The sequence below is a fragment of the Bison bison genome, unplaced genomic scaffold (genome assembly GCF_000754665.1).
Source record: "Bison bison bison isolate TAMUID 2011002044 unplaced genomic scaffold, Bison_UMD1.0 scf7180017864141, whole genome shotgun sequence".
Classification (NCBI taxonomy): Eukaryota; Metazoa; Chordata; class Mammalia; order Artiodactyla; family Bovidae; genus Bison; species Bison bison.
The window spans coordinates 187,842-195,247 of record NW_011494713.1 but is presented as its reverse complement, the minus strand read 5'-3'; the positions used below and the strand labels follow the sequence as shown (position 1 = coordinate 195,247).

At 40.3% G+C, this 7,406-nt stretch overlaps 1 long non-coding RNA gene across 1 annotated transcript; it reads left to right on the top strand.

Annotated features, from left to right (window-relative positions):
- Positions 1-2,073: 2,073 nt before the first annotated feature.
- LOC104988656 lies at positions 2,074-4,930 on the top strand. Its single transcript, XR_825268.1, has 3 exons — positions 2,074-3,324; positions 4,089-4,209; positions 4,891-4,930. It is a non-coding gene; the product is annotated as an uncharacterized LOC104988656 (long non-coding RNA).
- The last annotated feature ends 2,476 nt before the right edge of the window (positions 4,931-7,406 follow it).

Genomic DNA, 7,406 nt, shown 5'->3' with positions numbered 1-7,406 from the left:
AGCAACAGTTAGAACTGGACATGGAACAACAGACTGGTTCCAAATAGGAAAAGGAGTATGTCAAGGCTGTATAATGTCACCCTGCTTATTTAACTTCTATGCAAAGTACATCATGAGAAATGCTGGGCTGGAAGAAGCACAAGCTGGAATCAAGATTGCCGGGAGAAATATCAGTAACCTCAGATATGCAGCTGACACCACTCTTATGGCAGAAAGTGAAGAGGAACTAAAAAGCCTCTTGATGAAAGTGAAAGAGGAGAGTGAAAAAGTTGGCTTAAAGCTCAACGTTCAGAAAACTAAGATCATGGCATCTGGTCCCATCACTTCATGGCAGATAGATGGGGAAACAGTGTAAACAGTGGCTGACTTTATTTTTTGAGGCTCCAAAATCACTGCAGATGGTGACTGCAGGCATGAAATCAAAAGCTGCTTACTCTTTGGAAGGAAAGTTATGACCAATCTTGATAGCATATTGTAAAGCAGAGACATTACTTTGCCAACAAAGGTCCGTCTAGTCCAGGCTATGGTTTTTCCAGTGGTCATGTATGAATATGAGAGTTGGACTGTGAAGAATGCTGAGCACCAAAGATGATGCTTTTGAACTGTGGTGTTGGAGAAGACTCTTGAGAGTCCCTTGGACTGCAAGGAGATCCAACCAGTCCATCCTAAAGGAGATCAGTCCTGGGTGTTCATTGGAGGGACTGATGCTAAAGCTGAAACTCCAGTACTTTGGCCACCTCATGCGAAGTGTTGACTCATTGGAAAAGACCCTGATGTGGGAGGGATTGGGGGCAGGAGGAGAAGGGGACGACAGAGGATGAGAAGGCTGGATGGCATCACCGACTCGATGGACATGAGTTTGAGTGAACTCTGGGAGTTGGTGATGGACAGGGAGGCCTGGCGTGCTGTGATTCATGGGGTTGCAAAGAGTCTGACACAACTGAGTGACTGGACTGACTGAACACTAGCAAGCGGGTACTCTTTCTACCCTCTTCTTATGTCTATGTCAGAAGCTTTCTCTATCTCCTTTATACTTTAATAAAACTTTATTACACAAAAGCTCTGAGCGATCAAGCCTTGTCTCTGGCCCTGGATTGAATTCTTCTCCTCTGGAGGCCAAGAATCCCTGCATCTTTGCGTGATTCAGCAACAACCTTTCAGTACCCACAGGAGCCAGTGTTTCTGAATTCTCCTTCCTTGAGACCACTGTCTGAAACTGCAGTTTAGTCGTCTTGGGCCATGGCTTCAGCTCTGCCTCTACTTTGATTTTCAGCAAATTATCTTCCCTCTTGGTCTTCAGGTTCCTTGACTGTAAGCATGAAAAGAAACATAATGCCAATCATCCAGTCAGTATTCTTGACTGATTGTGAACAGCTCAGTTCTCATTAGTAACTAATTTTGGGGTGTATATATATTAGCATTTTAGTATATATATATATATATTAATAATGACTTGATTATTTTAAATCTAAGAAGATTGCATTTATGTATTTGAGGTTTATTTTTAGATTATCTTGTATTTATGATATTAAATCTTTCTCTATAGCTTTGATATAAAATCTTTTTTTCAAATAATATGAGTTTAAAAAATCTTACCCATTTAAAGAAAATGTAATAATTATTGAGGGGTTTCAAAAATGAGGATGATATACATATGATTGACCTTTGGGAAGCACTGGACCCCAAATGGAGAGAGAAAATGCCCAGAATTAAACACTGAGGCTGTCCAACAGTTAGACATTAAGAAAAATAAGATAAGCTGATAAGACCAAAGAAGGAAGAGAATCAGTGATAAGAGGGCTTTTAAGAGAGTGTAATGAGCTGTTCTGGCCTGATGGATGCCAAATGTACCAAAACTGCTATGTTCCCTTAGAAGGGGAGGATCCCTAACCAGCCTAGGTCAAGACATTTAATAACACTGGGTTCTGTGCTTTGTTGTGCTTAGTTGCTCAGTCATGTCTGACTCTTTGCGACCCCATGGACTGTCCAGGCTCCTCTGTCTATGAGGATTCTCCAGGCAGTAATACTGGAGTGGGTTGCCATGCTCTCCTCCAGGGAATCTTCTCAACTCGGGGATTGAACCCAGTTCTCCTGCATTGCAAGCAGATTCGTTACCATCTGAGCCACCAGGGAAGCCCAGTATTGGGTGGGGTTAACAAAAATTTCCTGAAGCAGTCCCTGCCAAGTAACATCTATTGCTTTGCAACTATCCTGTCCTGGGCCAAACAGGTGGAAACAGAAGGGAGAAAAATGAAGGGGATGGGAAAAGTATTTAGAAGTCAAAGTTGGTGGAAGTGTGGGAAGGTTTTGCAATGCAGTGAGAAAAATGAAGCCTAAATTAAGATTGTACCAACAATATGTAAGGATAAAGTATAACTTGAAGAGTAGTCTTCATTAAAGAAAATGGAGTAGAGTTTGATAAAAATAGTAAACAAAAATATTAATGGCTCTAATCTTGAACTGTCCTAGTATTGTTTAGCTGTTGTACTTTATCCCCTAGGCATGGAACAGTCTGAAGTGCTTCTCAGGGTGGGGCTGCCAGATAAAATACTTGGGACATACTTATATTAAAACAATTGCTTGTTTAGCTGAAATTCAGACTTTACTGGGTGTCCTGTATTAGTTAATTTTTTTGTTGCTAACTTTGGCTGTCTCCAATATTTCTGGGAGGCTTTCTGCTAGAGCTTAAACTCTAGGCAAAGATCCGCCAAACTGGAGTTACTTGTTGGTGTCACATTTTCTTCCTTTCCTGCTGTTCCTCTTTTCTTCCTTTTGTACATATGTATATTCTTCAGCTGAACCATTTGAGAGTTAGTTGCAGATATCTGGATGCCTTGGCCCCCAGACTCAGCATGTATCTTTTAAAAGTGAGGATATTTTCCTATGTAACCATAATGCAGTTACCACTCTTAGTATTATTGATGTAATACTACTTTTTAAATATGCAGTCCATATTTCAATTTCTGCAATTGTTCCAGTAATGTCCTTTAGCATTGTTTTATTATTTTTTTTGTATTAAAGATTTGAGAAAGGATCATACATTGTATTGGATTTATTTTCATGTCTTTTTAGTATTCTTTATTATAGTACAGGTTGACAGTATTTTCTTCTTTTTTTAGTATTTCATTTGTAATATTGATATTTTTGAAGAGTCCAGTCCCATTATTTTGCAGATGTCTTAAGTGTTCCCCATGGTTAGACTTAACGTTAAACATTTTTGGCAGGAGTGCTACATAGATGATGTATCACACATCTGGAGTGTCACAACATAAGAGTGATGTATCACACATCTGAGCGTGTCACAACAGAGGACGTAAGACGCGAGTATGTCTTTTTAATGATGATAAGTTGGATTATTTGATTAAGGTGTTATCTACTGTTTTGCTCCATTATAAAGACTCCTTTTCCCTTTGTCATTAATAAGTGACTTGTGATGGAATACTCTGGGCTATGTGAAGATCCTGTTTCACTGTATTTCACCCAATGGTTTTAGTATCCATCATATATTACTGTGGTGGTTATGAAATAGTGCTTTTTTATTTCTCTCATCTCTTTTATGTTTATTGGCATTCTTCTCTAAAGGAGGGCTTTCTCTTCTAATCGCTTCAAAAAAAAAAAAAACAAAAAACCACCACCACCACCACCACCTGTGGACTCATGGATTCTATTTTATTTAGTGTGTTATAATCCTGTCATTATTTACCTTGATGCTCATATTGTCCCAAATTTGGCAAGTGGCAGCCCCTTAAATGTGTTCTTATATCTCTGACATATCTTCCTCAGTTTGGGGTACTTCCTTAATTTCTGGCACAAGAAAATGTTCCATGCTCACCTTGAAATTAGGAATTTTCCAAAGGACTTGGAGAATGGTGTTTAGCTTGAAATTAGTTTTCCAAAGGGCTTAGAGAATGGTGTTTAGAAAACACACCCTTGTGTGCTTATTGCTCTGGAGTGAAATTGCTTCTAGGTCCTCTCAATGGACAGGACTAGAAACACTTAAAGATCATGAGTTCATAATGATGCTGTAATTGATACCCAATCTGATAGAATTCTACCTCCATTCATGTTTGTATCTTTGTCTCCCACAGTGAACTCCCTGCTTCCTCAGAGCATCGCTGTGTTTACTAATTTGCTCTTTTCTACAATATACACAAAACAGTTTCAGAACTGCTTCATCAACATTATCCAAAACAAGCTTACCAAGTAAAGGTCAAGATTTTTTGTCCTTAGAATATATCCCACTGAAAGTGTATAGTCAGAATAATTTGTTACTATGTTCAGATGTTTTTTGGATTCTTTTTTCTTTGTAATTGTCTTATTAACTTGGTTATAATCAAGCTTATTCATTTGTTTCACTTTAAGGTCCTCCTACCCACCCATTCTTGTTTATATAATTTATTTTTTTAATATATAAAATGTTAACATGGTTCAAAATTGGAAACTATATAAAAATTATATTCAGACAGGTCCTGTCCCCTTTCCATCTCTTCCATTTTATTTCCCAATCCCCATAGATAATCAAACTTGTTTCCTGTTAATCTTTTCTGTGTTTATTTTTTGTATAGTGATACATGTACCCTAACATTCATTGTATCACTAATTACAATAGCCAAACATGGAAGCAATCTGAATGTCCAATGACAGATGAATGGATAAAGAGTATGTAGCATACGTACACACACACACACACACACAGAGGAATATTATTCAGCCATAAAAAGAAGGAGATAATGACATAGTAACATGGATGAGCCTGGAGATTATCGTACAAATTAATCAGAAATAGACTTGCAGACATAGAAAACAAACTTATGGCTATCAAAGAGGAGAGGGGGAAGTGATAAATCAGGATTTTGGAATTAACATATACAATTGTTTGTTTTGTTCTAGTTGCTAAATCATGTCTACCCCGCCAGGCTCCTCTGTCCATGGGATTTTCCAGGTAAGAATACTGGAATGTGTTGCCATTTCCTTAGGATATCTTCCCAACCCAGGGATGGAACCTGCGTCCTGCATTGGCAGATGAGTTCTTTACCACTGAGCCACCTTGGAAGGCCAACTACATAAAAATTAACCAACAGGGTCCTATTATGTATTTGAACAGAACTTTGAACAGAATGGCAACCCACTCCAGTACTCTTGCCTGGAAAATCCCATGGACGAAGGAGCCTGGTGGGCTGCAGTCCATGAAGTCACTACGAGTTGGACACGACTAAGTGACTTCACTTTCACTTTTCACTTTCATGCATTGGAGGAGGAAATGGCAGCCCATTCCAGTGTTCTTGCCTGGAGAATTCCAAGGACGGCGGAGCCTGGTGGGCTGCTCTCTATGGGGTCGCACAGAGTCGGACAGGACTGAAGTGACTTAGCAGCAGCAGTAATTTTATGTACAAAAGAATAAGTTTTATAAGGAGCTTGAGGGCAATGACCTTAAAGATGAAGCTTCATTTTGTAACAGTATTGCAAAACAGTTTGATAGGTTAAAAATGAAATGTTTTCTGGTTTAAGTAAGTTGTGTATTTGCTTTGCAGTTTGGTGAAAGGTTAATAATAATCTACTTGGTGTTACAAAAGGCTCTCACTTTAATTCTGTGAGGTACATTGGGCAAGAGTTATTACCCTATTATATAGATGAGGAAATTGAAACTGAGTGAGTTTGGGGGACTAATCCAAAGCCATGTGACTAATAACTGCCAGGGTCAGAACTAAAATCTCAGGTTGTTTGATTTCTAATTCAGTATTCTTTCAGTAACTGATGACTAAATACTGAATTATGAATTTACACACTTGGAGTTTATGTTTTGATGGTAATTCAAAATTGGAAGTTTTTCCTTGTATGTTGATGGATAGTTCATTTAAAAATACAAATGATTTAAATGGAATTACTGGGTTAACAAATGTTTACTTTTCTGATTTGGGGTGTGCTGTTACACATTGATCGGTGGTCAGTAGGAATGATGAGAAAACTAGAAATAAAGTATAAACACGTTTCATTTGCCATTTTCAGACTTTCCTGGGGATTTCTGTCGATTTCCCTTTGACTGCCCTTAAAATCGGAGAAGGCAATGGCACCCCACTCCAGTACTCTTGCCTGGAAAATCCCATGGATGGAGGAGCCGGGAAGGCTGGAGTCCATGGGGTCGCTGAGGGTCAGACACGACTGAGTGACTTCACTTTCATTTTTCACTTTCATGCCTTGGAGAAGGAAATGGCAACCCACTCCAGTGTTCTTGCCTGGAGAATCCCAGGGACGGGGGAGCCTGGTGGGCTGCCGTCTATGGGGTCGCACAGAGTCAGACATGACAGAAGCAACTTAGCAGCAGCAGCAGCAGCAGCCCTTAAAATAAAGACTGATACCATCACATGATCCACAGGCCCCAAGGAACCTGGCTGGTCCTTCCCTGCCTTCCAGTGCCACGCTGCCCATTTTCTTGGGCTGTCTGCCCTAGCCACACTTTGCCTTCTTTCAGTCTTCAAACCTGCCACCCAGGGCCTGTATATGTACTTGTCTTCCCAGGATGCTTTTCTCTCCTTTCTTCACCCAGTTAATGTCTCATCACTCAATGCTCACATCAGTAAGATCACTTGTTCAGGGAAGCTTCTCTGACTTCTCTGGCTGGGCCAGTCTCTCTGTTATCTCCTCTCATTGTGTCATGTACTCCTTTATAGGTCCCCTCATAGTCACAATGTTACCAAAGTTTGTGCAATCACTTGATCAATGTCCATCTCTCCCACTTGTGCACAAACACCAGGAGAGCAAGAACTCTGGTTTTGTCTCCATGGTGTTCCACAGCCTGGTGCGGTGCCCAGTGCATAATAAAGAGTTCAGCCAGTACTGATGTGTCAGTGATGGTGCGCATGGTTGCATGCATGCATGAACCTGAGCACTTCCCTTGCTTGATGCACCACTTTCATACCTTCCCATCTTCCCTGGTAGCTCAGATGGTAAAGCGTCTGCTTGCAATGCAGGAGACCAGAGTTTGATCCCTGGATTGGGAAGATCCCCTGAAGAAGGAAATGGCAACCCACTCCAGTACTCTTGCCTGGAAAATCCCATGGACAGAGGAGCCTGGTAGGCTACATTCCATGGGGTCACAAAGAGTCGGAGGACTGAGCGACTTCACTTTCACTTTTCACTTTCATTTTCTCTAGGTCTTTTTGACTTGCATATCTGCTCATGACATGGTCTTTAGTAGATACATGTTTGTGTAATCATGTTGCCTCTCTAGCTCCTGATTCTGCAGGTGTATTCTCTTTTGTAACTTCTCAGCTCAGACATAAACCCCACACATACCATAACCCACTCAAGCTTTCATGGATTTAGCAGTTTTGGTGAGAATTTGAGTAGCTGTCTCTTCCATTGCTACCTACCCTCACATCATTTCACTGACTTCTTTATTCTCTCTC